Source organism: Paramisgurnus dabryanus, chromosome 16 (assembly GCF_030506205.2).
Source record: "Paramisgurnus dabryanus chromosome 16, PD_genome_1.1, whole genome shotgun sequence".
Classification (NCBI taxonomy): domain Eukaryota; kingdom Metazoa; phylum Chordata; class Actinopteri; order Cypriniformes; family Cobitidae; genus Paramisgurnus; species Paramisgurnus dabryanus.
The window spans coordinates 8,480,154-8,498,359 of NC_133352.1; the positions used below are offsets into that span (position 1 = coordinate 8,480,154).

At 36.9% G+C, this 18,206-nt stretch overlaps 1 protein-coding gene across 3 annotated transcripts in view; it reads right to left on the minus strand.

Annotated features, from left to right (window-relative positions):
• nlgn3a (neuroligin 3a) overlaps window positions 1-16,951 on the minus strand; it is a 267,704-nt gene extending 250,753 nt beyond the window's left edge. For all 3 annotated transcript variants that reach the window (XM_065249245.2, XM_065249243.2, XM_065249242.2), the window contains exon 1: window positions 16,654-16,951. The gene's annotated coding sequence lies outside the window, so the exon portion shown is untranslated. The remainder of the gene's footprint in view (window positions 1-16,653) is intronic.
• Between the last annotated feature and the right edge of the window lie 1,255 nt (window positions 16,952-18,206).

The window sequence follows — 18,206 nt, forward strand, 5'->3', positions numbered from 1 at the left end:
AGCGGAGATAATTCCATTTTTGTGAAGAACTTTAGTAAGAGATCAGATTCAGATGGAGCCATGAACAGTACTACACGGTGTTTTCAGTGAATGCGTCAGTGTTTAAGTTGGGTAAGATCGCCACCCAGTGGATAATAGCGGACGTATGAACTTGAGTTATAAAATCCTCAGACAACGTTTTCTCTTTATCGACGAGATGACTCAACAATATTTATTCACATTCATCTGAATATCGCCATTAATTGTGCAATTGTAGACAAATTAAAAATATGATTTAAGCCTGTGGTGTTTATTTTCATAAATCAGTACGCAGCAACAGTGGCGCAGTGATACTTATGTAATGTGGTCTGAACCATGAGGTTACCGGTGTATTTTATCACGGCTTAGAACGCGTTTCAACCAATCAGAATGAAGAACCAGAACTGCCCGTTTTATAATAATGGTTTTAAACTACTTTTTATTCAGAACATGACAAATACAAATACTAAAATCTTGTTTTAATGCATCTGTATTAAATGTAAATCTATTTGTTATGAAATCAACACATTTCTGACACAAAAGCAGCAGACTACTGTCACTTTAAGACCCAAGACAGACTGCTTTAAGTTTCAATATACTGAGTAACAGCTGTTTATGTTCACTTAAACAAGAAAGAAAACTTAGTTCCGTGTTCACGCGTGTGTTATACATATACGAGCTATACACGCTGATAAATGGATGTCAAGAGTGTCACGCTGCTGTGGGAGCGCACATACGCAAACACTATATTCACTGCAGTGGTGGATCTGCTGCTTTTCCTCAGTTTCCTGAATTTGTGAATGTCCTGTAAAAATACTTTTAAAGCTGTGCGGACGTGTGCGTGCGCAAGGCGGACGCTGAATGAAAGTACAGTATACTGCACCTATTGTGTCTGCTGTGTTTGACGAACCCTGTTTGCGCGTTCAACATTACACACCTGAAAATGTTTCCGCGCATTTGGATTCCGTGATTCCGTCCGCGTTATCCGCATCGCGAAAATCATAGGTCTCTACTAATAAATGAATAACTTGCCTCATCTTCCACTCCTTCAAGTCTAACTGACACCGTGATTGTAAACCAAGAGCGCGTGCCGCATCCGGAAGTGCTCGTGCAACATTACGCACAGTGCGTAAACATTATCGATCACTTATCGAACTGTCCTTATCGTTTTATCGGAAAAGTTTATATCGGTAAAATTATCGTTATCGAATTATCGCCCAGCACTATGCACAATTGATAAAAATTTCAGAATAGAAAGCTGTGAACCAAAGAATCAAACACCTTTGACTAATTCTAGCCATAAGACACCCCAAAAGACTCAATTTACGACAAAGGTTGTGCGAATAAGTATTAAAAGCCCAGTCTCGAATACTGTTTTTGTTGTGGGTGCCCCGTGCTGCCCCCATGCACAATGCCGCCCTAGGCCACTGGCCATGTTGCCCATAATCCACCACTGCACACAAGTAGGCTCACGATTAACATAAAAATGACAACTAGAAGACATTTAAAATTTGCAGGTCGCACATGCGCAAGTACTCGTAAAAAAACCCTCTCAAACAGTGTTGTGCTCCGTTACACTGGTATTGGGGTATATTAAAAATTAATATCATAAAAAAAATAAACATAGGTATTCGATATGAACCGGTATATCACCCAACACTACGAAAACCTATTTTTTATAGTAAATTCTGGACACGCACAGCTACTGTAGCAATGTTATAGCGTACATAGTCTGCTACCATTCCAACCATCTAAATTCACAAAACCATGCAGAAAAAACCCACTATTAAATCCCTAATGGTCGTGACCCACATATAGGTTGATGGAGGCGTTGAAATGTGGCCCATTTGCAGTATTTCTACATGGTCTTGGTGCTAGCAGCTTTTACTAAGCTTCTTAAAAGGCTGCCCTGAGGAATCAGTGATAGCCTGTGGGAAGAGCCTCTCAAGGCCTTATCTCTCTTCATTTATACAAAGAAATACACAGCACAATGTCTGCTCTGTCCTTAGCCTCAAATAAAAACAGAAAGAAAGAAAACAGTTCACCAAACTCTTCACCTCATTGGGCTGCCATCTCAAGATAGCCTTTTATTCAGTGAATGTTGTACCGTTGATCCAAGGCTTTGCCTCTGTAATGTTCTCTTAATATAAATAATAGCTGTATTTCTTTGTCTGTGTTGTTGTTTTTTCAGATAGATGGAGTCTGGTGCAGTTATTTGCAAAGGCTAATTTACACTGTCCTGACAAAACCCTATAAAAACCAACAAACACAACAGTGACTTTCACACTGCCTGACAAACACCAAAAAACTTTTGAAAGATGACAACTAAAAAAGCAAGACAAATACATAGAAAAGAAAATGAAATACATTGGGCCAAACACCTCTTAGTCATTAGTGGATCACTTTAAATCACATAAAGCAGATCAATAAATGCTTTTTTTCTCACACTGACAGCGGAGGCGATAAAACATGCAAACTTTGTGCTGAATAGGCAAATATGAACAAATCAAATCACAAAATACTACTGCGATTGAAATATAAACAAACGTAAAAAAATCTGAATTGATCTAAACTCACGTCGCTGTGTATCTGATACCATCTTGTGTAATAAACGCATGAAGGCAGATTAATGCAGACTCTCGTCATTAGATTTTGTGACTTTACCTCAGACAGACGACATCTTGTTGCTGTTTTACTTTTGTTTTGTTCTGATTTCGCACTTATACATTACACTATACTGTTTAAAGGAAAACACCACCGTTTTTCAATATTTTATTATGTTCTTACCTTAACATAGACTAATGAATACATCCCTATCTTTTTTCAATGCGTGCACTTAATCTTTGTACAGCGCGTCGTGAATGTGTTAGCATTAAGCCTAGCCCCATTCATTCCTTAGGATCCAAACAAATGAATTTAGAAGCAACCAAACATTTCCATGTGTTTCCATGTGCAACCATACTTATTCCCATGAGTAAGTATGGTTGCACAAAATAAAACCAGCCACCACTAAATGAAAGTCTCACACTTCTACTGTGTATATACGCTATATCTTACTGTCATTGATTTACAGTCTACTGCTTTTTAAGTTTTATGTTAAATAATGAAGGTATTAATTCAACCAAATGATGGAATCTATAGAGGTCGACCGATATGGCGTTTTCTCTGGCCGATGCCGATATTTAGAAATCAGGGCAGCCGATGGCCGATATGTTTGGCCGATTTTCTATATGTACATAATAATCAAAATGTTCTCATCATTGGCAGATATTTTAAATGGAAAAATTGTCACTATTTAAGTCAAAGTATTTAAAACAATTATGATGAATTATACTCTTTCTGAAGAGTTTTACAACCTCCTCTGCACCATGCATTTATCAGACACAGATATTACCTGACACTCTGCTGTCATCATCTTTGATCAGTTTTTTACCATGGCTTTTATTACTTTGTAGGATAAAATCCTTATTTGGTAGACCTGATAAATTATTTATTCATCATAAAGTTAACATAGTAAATGTCTATGTTTTTTAGTTGAGACTGTTATTTAGGGCAAATCTTTCTAAACACATTTAGATTCTCATTTTTGAGGCGCTATAGGTGACTGAGTGTTGGGACAGATCTGTTGTTTCAACCGTTCATTCAAACGAATCCGTCAAAGGAGTCAGTCCGCGCTGTGTTCTAATCCAGGCTGAGCAGCGCAAAACTGTAAACAAAGTGTTACTGTAACAACACGAAAAACATTTCCTCAGTGGATATGATTTGGTCTTCTACCTTTCGCCATCGAGTCAGTTTTGTTTTGAGTAATAAAGCAGGGAGACAGTTTAAAGCGTGCGCGCGCGGCTCTGCTCTCTCTGTCACGCAAACAAAGATCATCATCACTCATTAATCACATGAAATGAGCCTAATCTTTGGACGGACAGTGCACCGCGAGACATAAGCCCATCACGCTGTTGTACTGGGTGCTTAATTCTCGCGATCCCGCCATCGTTTACTAAAGCTGTTTGTGAACCTGGCACGGCTGCACACACATGGGAGCGATCTGCTTGCAGCAAGAGGCAGCGTCACGAGTTCTACAACAACGTTTAGGTGCCCGCAGATGCGCCTGCCTATTAATCGGCCTAATTTTGCAGCAAAATCGGCCAAAGCCGATATTTTAAAATATGCCAATCGGTCGACCTCTAATGGAATCAATGTCTTGCATTGTATCACAAACATTCTTTAAAACAGATTATACTAAGGGTCTGTTGAATGCTTAAATCTGATTGGCTGATGAACGTTCTGAGGTGTGCAATTATTTTCTGGTAAATGCATGGGGAACGTAGTTCCAGGCAGCTCTCTTGACAGCGTTACAGTTCCATATCACTTCGCTGTAATAACGGACTAACAAAAACAACATGACAGATGATTTTCCGAGGCAAAAACAGCGATGTTTAGAGAGACACAGAGGTAGCTTCATTTACACAATATCTTTCTCTCTCTCTCTCTCTTAAGCCGGACAAATCCCTTTAAATATATTATGTGATCAAAGTCTTGAGGTGTGGTAACTGTAGTATAAGCGGAATAATTGACTCCAGGCCATTGAAATATTGAAAAATAATGCACACCCAAGGTATTTTTCTAATAATTCAATGTCCCGTAGTCAATTATTTCTCACCTATAAATCTACATTTAAAGTATGAAAACAATAAGTAACCTGGTTTTGCTATGGTTAAAAGTAATTCACTCAAAAATGAAAATTCTGTAATTTATGGACCTTTATGTCCTCCTAAGCCTGTATGATTTAGTTAATAATCATAAAAGATGTTTTGAAAAATGACTCCGTTGCTCTTTTCCATACAAGTAAAGAATTCATCTCTTATCCATAGAAATGCGTATGTTTCTTGGTCAAATTCATGTTTGCACTAACTTGACATCAAACAGTGACATAACAAGTTACGTTGCAGCATGTTGTATGCAAAACATTTCAAAAACAAATGTTGTGAGCATTTTCAGTATTGGGTAAGTTACTGTTTAAAGGATTGTAAGCTAAAACTCTGACAATATTCTATAAAAAAAGGCATTTATGCAATTGGCAGATGCCATTATCAAATGAACCTACAAGCCTAGAATTGCATACCTCATGCAATTATTACATTTATTATGAATTATTATATACAATACAATTTTTTTAGAAACTTTCATAGTGTAACACTCAGCCCTAGGAACTGGATTACAAAAGTTATAATAGGGTCAGATATGACTGTGTGAGATTTAAACAATGTTAAAAGGATGAGACAAACATTTGAAATAAATGATGTAATTGTTTTACAATAACTTAAAACGAGACACTAAATCTCAAACTGTTAAAAAAATGAAATACATAAATACCAAACCTAAAACAATCTAAAAGTCCAAGCGTGTTAAAAGTCCCAAAGTGTCCACTGTGTACATACAATCCCAAAAAAAATACTATCCAAAGTCCATAAAACATAACTGGAAGTGTAATGACTCCCCATATAAAATAAAAGTCATACACACAAATAAAAAGTAAGAGAGATAAAATGAAATAAAATGGCTAAGACTGCATGTAAAATCTTTCAAAACTCTAATATACATAAAATCCATATATATTAGGGGTGTAACGAGACAATTAATCCACGAGACGAGACGAAACACGAGATTGGGTTCACGAGAACAAGACGAGACGATATTTTTACACTTTTTAAGAAACCCTCAATGATAAATGTATAAGAAACTGAAACATATTTTAATGTTTTAACTAATCAAGGACTGGCCCTAACAATTATTTTGCTAACTGATAATGAAGTAATTTGTTATTTTGGAGTAATAAAAATAGACACAAGTGAGCAGTAGCATTTAAAATTACATAATAACGAAGATGCAATAATAATTGGTTCAAATAAAGTATTAAAACCAAGTTACATTAAACAACATTAACAAACACATTACATTTGTGGCCTATAAATAAAAAGCATTATGTATGTATTATAACAAATGCCTGCAGGGGGCGATAGAGGACTCGTCTCGCAGACGCTGTCTTCACTTTCACTTTCACTTTAGACGGAGAGAAATGCTTATTTTTACCCAAACAATGTTTAAATCCATATTAATATTTAATATATGTCCATTTCTTTACACTAGAAATGATACAGCCACTGTCATTTTTTGAGCAAGAACATGCAGACATTAAATCATGTAAACTATGTGTGAGGGTTTAATCTCCTGAGACACATCTGACACTGATCAACAGACAAACACAACGCATCTCAGACTTCACACGAGCTCCCAAACGAACATTATTGGAAACCTAAACAAGAAAGCAAACGCAGTAAAAGACAAATATAATGCATGCACCGTAAAAGGGTCAAACAAAAAGCTGCATCCTCCGGAGGTCGCATATGCAGGCTGCATACGTCATCAATGTTTATTTCAGATCATTAACTGAGCATTACATTCACAAGTCGTGAGCATATTACAACAATTTGCGATTAACTAAATAATTACTAAACTTTATAATTGTTAATAGTTTTAATAAGACAGTGATGAAGTAAATACAGTTTAAAAATGCGACCTCCGAAGGATGCAGTCTTTTATTTGAGAAACGGCCAGCACCTCCACAAGAAATCTCGCGAAACACATTTAATCTCGCGAGATCTCGTCGCACGATTATATATATATATATATATATATATATATATATATATATATATATATAGCGGATAAAACATGTCACAATAGAATTAAACACAGGTGCGTATATGAGCTATTTCACAGTAGCTTTGAATGTGGCTCAGTCAGTCAGAATGTAAAGTCATTTTAAAACATAACATTAAGAAATAAAATATACTATAAACCACAATCAACCATTTAACGAAACAGATTTGCATTAAATGTACAGAAGTCTGTTAAAGTAGAGTAAAATAATATCTTTGGCCCATTCATCATTCTATAGTCATTACAAAAGACATTAGGGTTATAGTCATTCCTCCCTGGCATCGTCTAATGTGCACCACTTTGACTTGGATTTAAAAGCTTTAAAAATCTTTTAGACTGAGCAAACCTAAATGCTCAAGACAATGAGACCATTAGCATTTTAAGTGGCAACAACTTATGAATTAAATAAGGACCCTCTAATATCACCCAACCTGAGTGTGCGTCCGCATATGCTCGTGATTATTAAAACGACAGGCCTCCTTTCATTTCTTCCCCTGCTCTTGAAAAGATTCACTGCTTCTCTTGTTTTTTTTTTTTTTTTTGATATACCTAACAAGCTGACGTCATTTGATCCGGGCTGTAGAGATAAATCATTAGAAGTGCAGTTCCATTTGTATAACGTTACAAAATAGCGAATGCAAGGTCACTTGTCCTACCCCTTTGGTCAATGGAAGGGAAATAAGGGGCCTGGAATAAAAGCGTCTTTGTTCTTTTTGGAAGTGCCGAGCTTTCGTCTGCTTTATGCGAGTATAAGAGATCTTTTGAGACAAGGTCAGGGAAATGCTGCCCGAGAACATTGACATTCCTTTCCTGTTGCTTCTTAGTGCCATCTCGCTTGCCAAGAGACTGATATGAAGTGGATATGTAGGCTTATCTTTTCAACACGACTTTCCCTTCTAGCCTTTAAACAAAGCACTCTCAGTTGCCAGTTTATTCAGAAAGATTTGAATTACTGAATTACCAAATCGTTTTGTTACCTATAACAAATACCCGAAGCGCCTCTAAAACCCTTTCAGTTTTACAAATACACATTCACATTTATTCCATCTGAGACGGGATCTGAGACGGCATCGACGCTGCTGACTGACAGAAAATCTCAGGGGTCTCATTGAGGGTACAAAAAGACAATCTGAAGAGCACGCATGCATGATGCTACTCTGCATGAAATGGCTGCTTCACACGTGTGTTTGTGTTGGATGTTTTACAAAAGCAATAACAAGCCAGTTAAACATCACAGGTGAGCACTGTCTGCTATTCAGTGCAAACCAGCAGCCCTTTACAATAGCACACATACTTGGAGACTGCCAGGACATTCAACACAACAGAAGAAATGTGGATGTTGAAGTGATGTGTAAAATGAAGAGCCTGTTATCTTGTTCAGCTGTTTTCACTGATGTGTACGCCTGCCGTGCTGAAGTAAAAAGAGGAAGATAGCTAAAAAGCAAAAGCCTCTAAACACCACTTCCATCAAAAATAAAATAATACCATTAACTGAATGCTCTTTGCACGTTCATCAAATACTTTCATTTCAAATCCACTAAATCTTGAACTCGGGCAATTAAGAAATATTGGTTTGTTGGCAGAATCCATTAAGAGTCTGATAAAAAAGCTAATTTCCAAGAAAACATGTCAGACACACTAAGCTCTTTATATGAATTTTAAAATGATATCCTAGGCTCTAGATTGTGACCAAATGGTGTGACTATTTTAAAATGGTTGAACCGATGCCACTGCAAAACTGATTAGTACATTTTTTTTTTTTTTATACTCAGAAATCTTCTATTACGCAAGCGATTACATCTATGGCTCATCCAGTCACTGTCCCCTGACGCCTCCTCATTCCCTCATTTTGCGTGCATTGTATTCAATGTGTTCACGCCAGATGCCGTTCACAAGTTCAAGTCCGAGATACTTCAAAAGATAACTTTTTCTCATGCCAGCGTATGCAAACAACACCATCTGAGCTTAATTTATTGGGTTTATTTTGGACACAATGAAAAGCAAGAACCTGATTCCACCTCCTTTATATCTTTTATGGATAATGGACACTCAGATGCGTCTATGAAGGAGTGAAACATTATGAGCGACTTATTTGGCATACTGAGGTCCAACAGTGCTTTATTTGACAAAAACCCATCTCTTCCGCCATTATGTCACTTCCTAATAATGGACTTACTATCTTTCTTTTGTCACCTTTCTCTTTATCTCTTTCTCTATTTACCTTTCTCTTTATCTTTTCATATTTTTACTAACAAACCCTTGGCTATGTATATTGTGTTGGACTTGATGAGACTATTTCCAGTGCACTTATGTATTGCTGTTCTTGTGTTGCTATAATTGCTTCTATTGTTTACCTCACTTGTAAGCTGCTTTGGACAAAAGTGTCTGCTAAATGACTAAATGTAAATGTAAAAACATAAGTCTATTTAAAATATAAAATATTTTATTCTCATAACAATATGTTGTAACAATACATTGTGTGATTTAAAAACATTTTAGGTGTTTTCATGATAAAAAAGAATATTTATAATGATTATGCTTGACGTTATAAACGACTCAACGTCTTTTTAAATTGATCATATAGATTGATAAGGACCTACTACTGATCAAAGAGCCATAGTACATGAAAGAGCTGTGCATAATACTGCCAATGTTATTCAGAATTGATTTAGACAGGCATTATTATAGTGTATTGCGAATTACACTCCTAGTTGTAAAAAGAAAAATATTTACAGTTTTTCTGAATTGCTAAAACACTAAACCCCAATCTCTGAACCAAATTCATAGTGGCCTAAACACATTTTTCAAATCATGCACTCTTTTTGCAAAACCCTAAACACAAACTTCTCACTAAAACACACATTTCACACTGCAATGCACTTGTTTTATAAATACTAAACACAGGCAGGCAAAAGTTGAACACAACTACAACACAGTTGTCATCGAGTAAACACAACAACTCAAAATTCTACACACCTTTATCTAAAGGTATTTTTTACCAATTGTTTGGACTGGAAACAGTCTGAGAGGCAGATGAAGAGTATGAGGAAGAAAAGGACACCAGAGACGATGCAATTGGCAAAATTTGCAGTTGGATTGCTGACTTTTTACAAAATACAAGTGCTGCTTACAGTAATATTGAAAACTTACTATTACTTGCAGTACTTACAGTAAAGTATTCACTATATTCACTGAACCAAACTTGTGATTACAGTAATAGAGATTTTTAACAGTATTTGTCAAGTGTGTTGTTATGTACAATAAACATGTATTTTTCTGTAAGCAGATCTCCTGGATGTTGTGTTTTCCATTTTTTAAGGTAGTGTCTAATGGATGCTTGTAGTGTTTTATATTATAGACTTGTGTGTGTATGATTTGAAAGCTTAGTTTGATTTTGAGTACAAGTGAAATGGTTTTGAAGCAATTGTTTGATTTTGCTAGAAGAGTCAGGGGTTCTGTGAATTTTGTTTAAAATTGGGATTTGTGTTTAAGGTTTTGAGAAAATGAGTGATGGTTTCAAAAAATGTGTTTTAGCAATTCAGAAAAACTGTAGTAAAAAGCATACAGTAAGTTTGACTGTTTGAAAAAGATCAACATGTACTAACTAGGACCTTAGCGATGCTAAAAGAGTTGTTTATCCATAAACAAGAAATTATCTGTATTATTTGTAATAAATATTTTCATGCCTTAAACTTAGATTTAGATGTAGTTTCAGTGTTTTTTTCTTTCTTGCCCCGACTCGTGACTCTGGTGCTTCCAAATTAAGTCCCAGCGCCATCACTGTAACTTAATGACACCAGTGCCGCCCACCCCTCTCAAATGTTAGTCTAGAGCCCCTATACCAAACAATGTAGGCACTTTATTTGGATGGTGCTGTGATATCAAACAGTTTAAAGACAGTAAGCAGTGGTTTTGAAAAGAGAAACAGGCAGCACTTCGAAACATGACGCTCTGTGTACACTCTTTGCACCTGAAAAAAACTTTTGTAGTTTTGGCCGTTGGCGGCTGGTGACTTTTTTCGAGGGCGCACATATGTGACGCTTGTCATAACATGTATTTACTCCGTCATGGGTGTGGCTCCTCATGTCAAAATATGTGTTCTCCGGCAGGTCATGTAAACTTCAACACGTGTCTTGTAAAAATAAGTGCCTGCTGCAGACGCTTTGAAGGGGTTTATGATAAAAGAGACACTCGTGTTTGCCAGAGACTCGCTTAATCTCATCTGTAACAGTTTAGTATTAAGTCAGTGTCTTGCAAGACGTGAGCGTCTCTTTTATCATAAACCCTTTCAATGCGTGTGCAGCAGGCAAGTATTTTTGACATGACACGTGACGCACCTAGGTTCACAAGACGCACTGAACACATATTTTGACATGACGAGCAACACGCATGACTTAAATTTGTGCCACTCGGAAGGGAAGTCACCAGCCGCCACCGGTTTTGGGGTTTCAAATTCATTAAAGACAAAAAGAGACAATCTCTCTTTATGAGTGCCTGGTATCTTTTTGTTTTAATTGCACTCAAGAGCACCAGATTTATAGAGAACTATAATATGTAACACATATGGAATAACTGACGAGTCGACAGGCTGTTTGAAAATAATAAACACCCAAGGTGGTAATGCAGCACGACCTAAATTCATCTTATACCACATTTACCACAAACCGCCAATTAATGACCGTTGTGATCAAATTATCCTCTGACAAAATTCTGTCAGTGTCAGAAATATTGAGGCACAATCCTGCTGTGTGACATCTCACAACGACAACCGTCAGATCAAGAACCAATAGAAGCACAGAACCCGATGATGCAATTAGTGCGGCGACAACAACAAATCAACGCAGACAAATGTCAAAAAGAGCCAGGTAGACTTGTGAAGGTGTTATGGAGAGATAAAGAGTGCTTGTACGTGTCATCGCCACTGTGCCATGATAGGATAAAAAATGAAGCAGCCTGGAGAGAAATCGCACTGAAAATACAAATGCCAGGTACTAGTCTCTTTCGTTGTTTCTTCTTGTTATGCTCAAGACAAGACATGATTAAAATGAACGCTAGATGTTGTTTTGGTTAGCTAGCCTTCACTTTAGCGTGTGTTTGCCCAGCCATCGTCGATCGTTGACATAAAACTACGAACGTGTTTGTCTGCGTGCAATTTTTAAAAAAACTTTAAACTCCAGACTGCCACCAAATGGTTGCATTTTGCCACCAAAATCTGAGAGTATGCCACTGATTTTTACATCCAGTCGCACATGTGCGACCAGTAAATGTGACCTTTTTTGTGATGTGACACTGAATTTGAAACAGCACATTGTACTTTCTCCATCTATCATTAAAGTATTTATTAGTAATACAGTGGAAATTAGTAGAAATTTGAATATTTGGTTAGCATGTTGATTTACAGTGTGTGCCCCTAAATTTTCTGGTTGCGCCCCTGACATTGATGGAAAGTAAGATCATACAGTGTGACATGGACTTAACTCCGATCTTGATCGCACAGTGTGGCAAGCAACAATCCTAAAGGACTATTTAAAATCCCACATTGTATATGGGGCTTTAGAGATTTGAGTGGTCAGGTGTGCGACGGTGCATCTTACAGAAAAATATTCAACACCTGTGAACCATTTCTCAACCAATCAGAATAAAGCGTTTACTGTTATAAAGTGGTATAAAGTTATAAATACATTACTTCACAATTCACACCTTTTTAGTAAGTATTTTTTACTAAGTATAATCTTTCAGATAATGTCAACAACCTAATAGCATCAAATGCTAATAATCTCTGCTAATTAATCAATTATCAAAGACTAAATCCAATTAAACGTATCTGAGTCATATTTTAGTTTACACTATATTGTCTCTATTTTAAAGACAGTTATTTTATGATCTTTATTATTAAAAAATGAAAACCTATTTTGAGCAAACTGTGACCTGAACATGTTTTCATGAGGTTTTCTGAAATGGAAACTGTCAACATCAGCCTGAAGTGTAAAGAAACACATAATAGATTTAACGTCCCACATATTCTGAAAGACACTCAGAAGGTATTGAGTCAGATTGAGCAGGTAAACAACACATGACTCATTGTTTACCCATTGTGTTCAGTAGTATTTTCAGTTCCAGTACTTCAAGCAGAACCACACAGTCAGATAATCTTTAGGATGAGCTTCATTTGACTGATTGCTATAGTCCAGTCTTTTTCAACAACTGAGATCAATAAAGGTGACTAAGAGAACAGATCGCCTGATTTGAGTGAGATTGTGAAAGATTGTCCATGCAGAAGTGATGCTTTTCTTGTTTCAATTGTGTTTTCAAGTATGACATTAAAGTGTCCCCATCTCTCAGTCTACAGAACATTTTAGTAATAACACAGATGGGAAAAGTCAAGAGCAAGCAAAAAAATTTGCAGTATAGTATATTCAAGATATACTGACTGTAATAATAAATCCTTTTAAAGAGTACATCAAACCTCAAACTTTTGGAATGAGGAAAAAAGTGGATGACCCTGATTATGTCAAGTCAGACATGTTCCTCGTTCTTCTGTTCATCCTGATACAGACATTTTCTTCAACAGTAACCCTATCCCTAACCTATACAATACCATCCGCCACCTCGAAAACAGGAGGGAAATAAAACTGTATGCTAAAATGATTGTTGTTTAAAGGGACACTCCATTTTTTTTGAAAATATACTTATTTTCCAGTTCCCCTAGAGTTAAATATTAGATTTTTACCATTTTATTGGATATTTTGGAATCCATTCAGCTGATCTCCGGGTCTGGCGGTACCACTTTCAGCGTAGCTTAGCACAATCCATTGAATCTAATTAGACCATTAGCATCACGCAAAAAAATAACCAAAGAGTTTCAATATTTTTCCTATTTAAAACTTGACTCTTCTGTAGTTACATCGTGTACTTAGACCCGACAGAAAATTAAAAGTTGTGATTTTCTAGGCAGATATGGCTAGGACTAATGGTCTAATCAGATTCAATGGATTGTGCTAAGCTATACTAAAAGTTCTAGCGCCAGACACGGAGATCAGCTGAATGGATTCCAAAACAGTAAGATTCCGATGTTTAATGAGCATATTTTCAAAAAAGTGGAATGTTCATTTAAGCCCTGCCCATAAGCTGAATCCTAAACAAACCCACATGATCATAGGGGGCAATTTGTTTTAAATTGAGATTTACATATTGTCTAAAAGTTCAATTTGGAATCTGAGGGTGCAAAAACATCAAAATATTAAAGGCACACCGCGTAACTTTTTGGCCACTAGGGGGTACTAGACATGTATTGATCCTAGTCCTTTTTTTATTCTGTCACTTTCCCGTTTTCTCTTTCTGGTCTCCTCCGATAAAAGCTTGGGTTTCTTTTTCTTAGTCGCTGCTTCGGCCATGACAAAAACATCAGGAAAATAAATAGTTGCGCTCTCACGTCCGAATTTGAGGAAGTGACATATGTCGTAAAGCAGATTTTTGTAGTTCTTTTTGTGCTCGGGTTACTACCCGAAACCCCAAGTTTAAAAGTACGAGTAAAAGCAATACAAACCCTGTCAGGCTATGGTGGACATGTCATTCAACCTATTTTAAGTCGATGTTCCATCACAAGGCTCTTGAAAATATATTATGAAGGTTGAAAAACTACAAAGTGTCACTTTAAGAAAATCACCTTTAAGGTCCAAATGCTTAAGTCCTAAGCTACACATATTACTAATGATGAATACATTTTTTTAGATATTTATGGTAGGAAATTTATAATATATCTTTACTTAATATCCTGATGATTTTTGGCATAAAAATATTTTTTGGCTATTGCTACAGATATACCTAAGCGACTTATGACTGGATTTGTGATCTGTATATTACAATTTGAATGCCAAAATGACCGGTAACCCTTTCAGAGTTTTTCAGTGAACTCTGTTGCCATGAAACTCCTGCTGGTGTCATTCATTTCATGTTCACTCCCGACTGTCGGATGGTAAATAAAAATATTTAATTGTTTAAAATAGATCTTACCAACAGTCTATTATTTGTTTATTTTATTTATATTTGGTTTCTCATCTGTTATTATAGTTTTGGCGGAGTGAAAAGTTAAATTTCATTACTTTTTGACTGTTAATATACTAAATTGATTTTCTATTTAATCTTAACATTGCACTAAAGCACTGTTTCCCCCCCAAAAAAATTACATATTGTACCTTTAAATCAGTGCTATGATTTAAACTTATCCCAATGAATGACATGAAATAATAATAATATGACATATTAAGAAACTAGAGTTAAGAAACTAGTTCACTAGTTCACTAGTTGTTGTTTTTTAAGTATCTACTCTAACATAAAGTGACCACGCTGTTACAACATATTATTGACTTTACTTAAAAGTAGAGATGACATACAGCATAAAGCTCAGAATGGATTAAAATCAGTGAGTGTACTTCAGAAACACCAGCCTATAAAGCCAAAACACAAATAAAGACATCAGTAGAGAGTAGAAATTCAAAAGCAGAACCATCCATAATCCTTTTAGAGACTAAATGCCAGACCACATAAACAGGTTCTCCATTCAAAAAACACAACAAGATAAACTAGTATGAATTCCAGGGCCGTGGCTTTATTTGAAGATACCATGCAAAGTTCCCCAGACTCACTTTGACCAATTAAAATGTACTGCAGTGTCTCTTATTCATAACTAAATAACCCTAACCTAACCTTAACCCTTCTCTGAGCGGGAGCTGAAATATGCACTTCACTGATAGGGAACGGCAACAGCAATCCCTTTTAATGCATCGCTTTTATGGACAACAATTGCTTATTCACCACATCGCCATGACAACTCCAAGGCACATCTCTCTCTCTCTCTCTCTCTCTCTCTCTCTCTCTCTCTCTCTCTCTCTCTCTCTCTCTCTCTGCTTTGCACTTCAGTTTCTCCCAAGTCTTTTTAACAACACTGTAACTCTGTACACAGGCATGTCCTTGATATAAGACTGTAAGACTAATAAAAATGAATATGACTGGCACCAACACAATACAGTCATTATTTAATATTGTTAAAATAACCATTAAGTATAGGCTGCATTTTAAACATGTGAAAACCCTTTATTTTAACAGTGAGGTTGCTGAATGATTGAGGATTTTTATATAATTATAACAATATCATCATCATTATCCTTATTGCTGTGCATGCATCATATTGACAGTGTTTAGAGAATTTCGCAAAGCTGATCAAGACATCATTTGTTTCTATGTGTGCATACAATCTGGCTAAAACATAATCCAATCATCATCTCTCAGTGTCATCCACGCGTTAAATGAACACGACATGAAAGTAACACTCCATCTGTTAACGACGCGACAAACGCTCCTGCTAAAATCCTCGACGACGACTACAATGCGAGCAAGCGACGCGTCTTTCAGGGCTGCGGATGATATCCTGACGTTACATCGCTCTCTTCATAGTGAACAATGATGCTACGTACCTGCAACTTTACTTATATGCGTCTCTCGGGTACGCGCGCTCCTGACGCTTGACTAATCAAAGAGTTTGAGGTGTGCGCGTAATTACGCGTCGTACGCGCTGTATGCAGCTTTTCTTTATTATTATTATAACGAGAGCGACGGAGTTTTGTCGCGTCCTTCGCTTGCAGTGTAGACGGGGTGTAACAAGTGCAAGACATCCCCATCATCTCCCGTTACTTTCACCGGCAGCCTTTCACTCTTACACATACATGAGAACACAACATATCTTTCACAAATCACTCAAGAATATTTGAACTTGGGTAAATTGTTGTCCGTTAACCTTGACATGATAAATCACACGTGCAAAAGAAACGCAAATACTAATGCTTTATATCCCGCCGGTTTAACATTACAGATAACTTAAGATTTTGATCGGATTTTTTTTTTTTTAAATAAATAACTCACCTGTTTTGGTGAAATATCCAATTCCCCATTCCCGATATTCCCTTTCCCAGCTCAAACAGCTCTGATGTGTGTGTCTGTGTGTTAATCCCTGTCAGATCTGATGAAGATTTCCTCACACTCTTCTTCATGCGATTCTCGCGACCTTTCCCCGCGAGCGCATCCTTCATCCTTTACACTACGTTCACATTCGCGTGTTTTTCCTGCGTGTATGATCCCGACGATCCGCTCCTGCGTGTTCGTGAGCTCCCCCACACGAGCTGCTCGAGCTCGCGCTGCGCGGCCACGCTTGAGTGTTCGGGAACGAAGCACAGGCGCAGGTTACTAGGAAGTGCGCGCGCGCGCAAACATGGTTCATCATGTATGGGGTTTGATTTGAGGGTCGTGCTTTCCAGGACATCTCTGTAGCTTTTTGTCTTTGAATTTTACTTTCACAATCCAGCTTGAACAAGACTTGCAACACAGAAGAAACCAAAGCAATTGTGTAATTAAACACATTGTCATTGTGACAACATGCCCCGCCACAGGGTCAACTTTTTCATTGAGCTACGCAAATGATCAATAGACTTTTGTGCTGCCAGGGCTATATCAAAATGACTTTCAACATCACAAACACACCCTTTCAATATATTTTACCAGTGGTTCTCAAACTGGGGTCACGAGATGGCAGGGGGGCCCCAGTTTTATAACATTTTATATTTTATAATTTAATTACTATATATTTAATTAAACCTCAGAAAAATAAGGCTACTTATCAACAGCACTATATTGTATAATTGTTTGTTTAATTCAAAGTTTTAAGTTATAAATATGTCATACATTTTCTTTCGGGGGGCACGAAGTGATGCACCGTGCACAAGGGGCTGCATGCCGAAAAGGTTTCAGAACCACTTTTTTAATGTCCTATATGTATTTTGAAATATAAACAAGATGCAGAAGTGTCTTTTGGTATGTATTAGTTCTTGATATGTATTCAAAAAGAGGATGCACTTGCACCCTGATTGCTTCTGTCTAAAACATACTGTCTCTGTTCAACACTGTTTACTGCTAGGTAAATGCTTGCTTTTTTCCATTTACATATTTATTGTTTTCAAATCCTATTGGAATTTCTCAGAATGCTCATTCCTCGGTTTGCTTGCACGTTAAGGTAAAACCACCTAGGCGACCCGCGAAACATTGGATTGGTCGGAGGCACGCAGACGATCTTTAGAATTTTAAGCAGTCGTTGTCGACTAGTGACTGGGCAACCAGAGCACCGAGATTAGAGTCATTTGTATGTGAATGCCTTGTATAGTTACGGGGATAAAACAGTAATTTAATCATTGAATGAGAATTGCTCAAGGGAAAGGATACTGAGAACTCTCAGTGTGCCAGCTTAAATCACTAAACTGGAGCTTTTTGGCCTTTATGTTTTTCTCCAAAACGACTGAAGCCACTCGTAGCGCATTTGTTGCCATATAACCGCAGGTCAATCATCAGAGAGCTATTGCGTATATTCCAGGACATTTTCTTCTCTGATGTACGATCTGCTGTAGTAAGCTACCTTGTAGGATTTT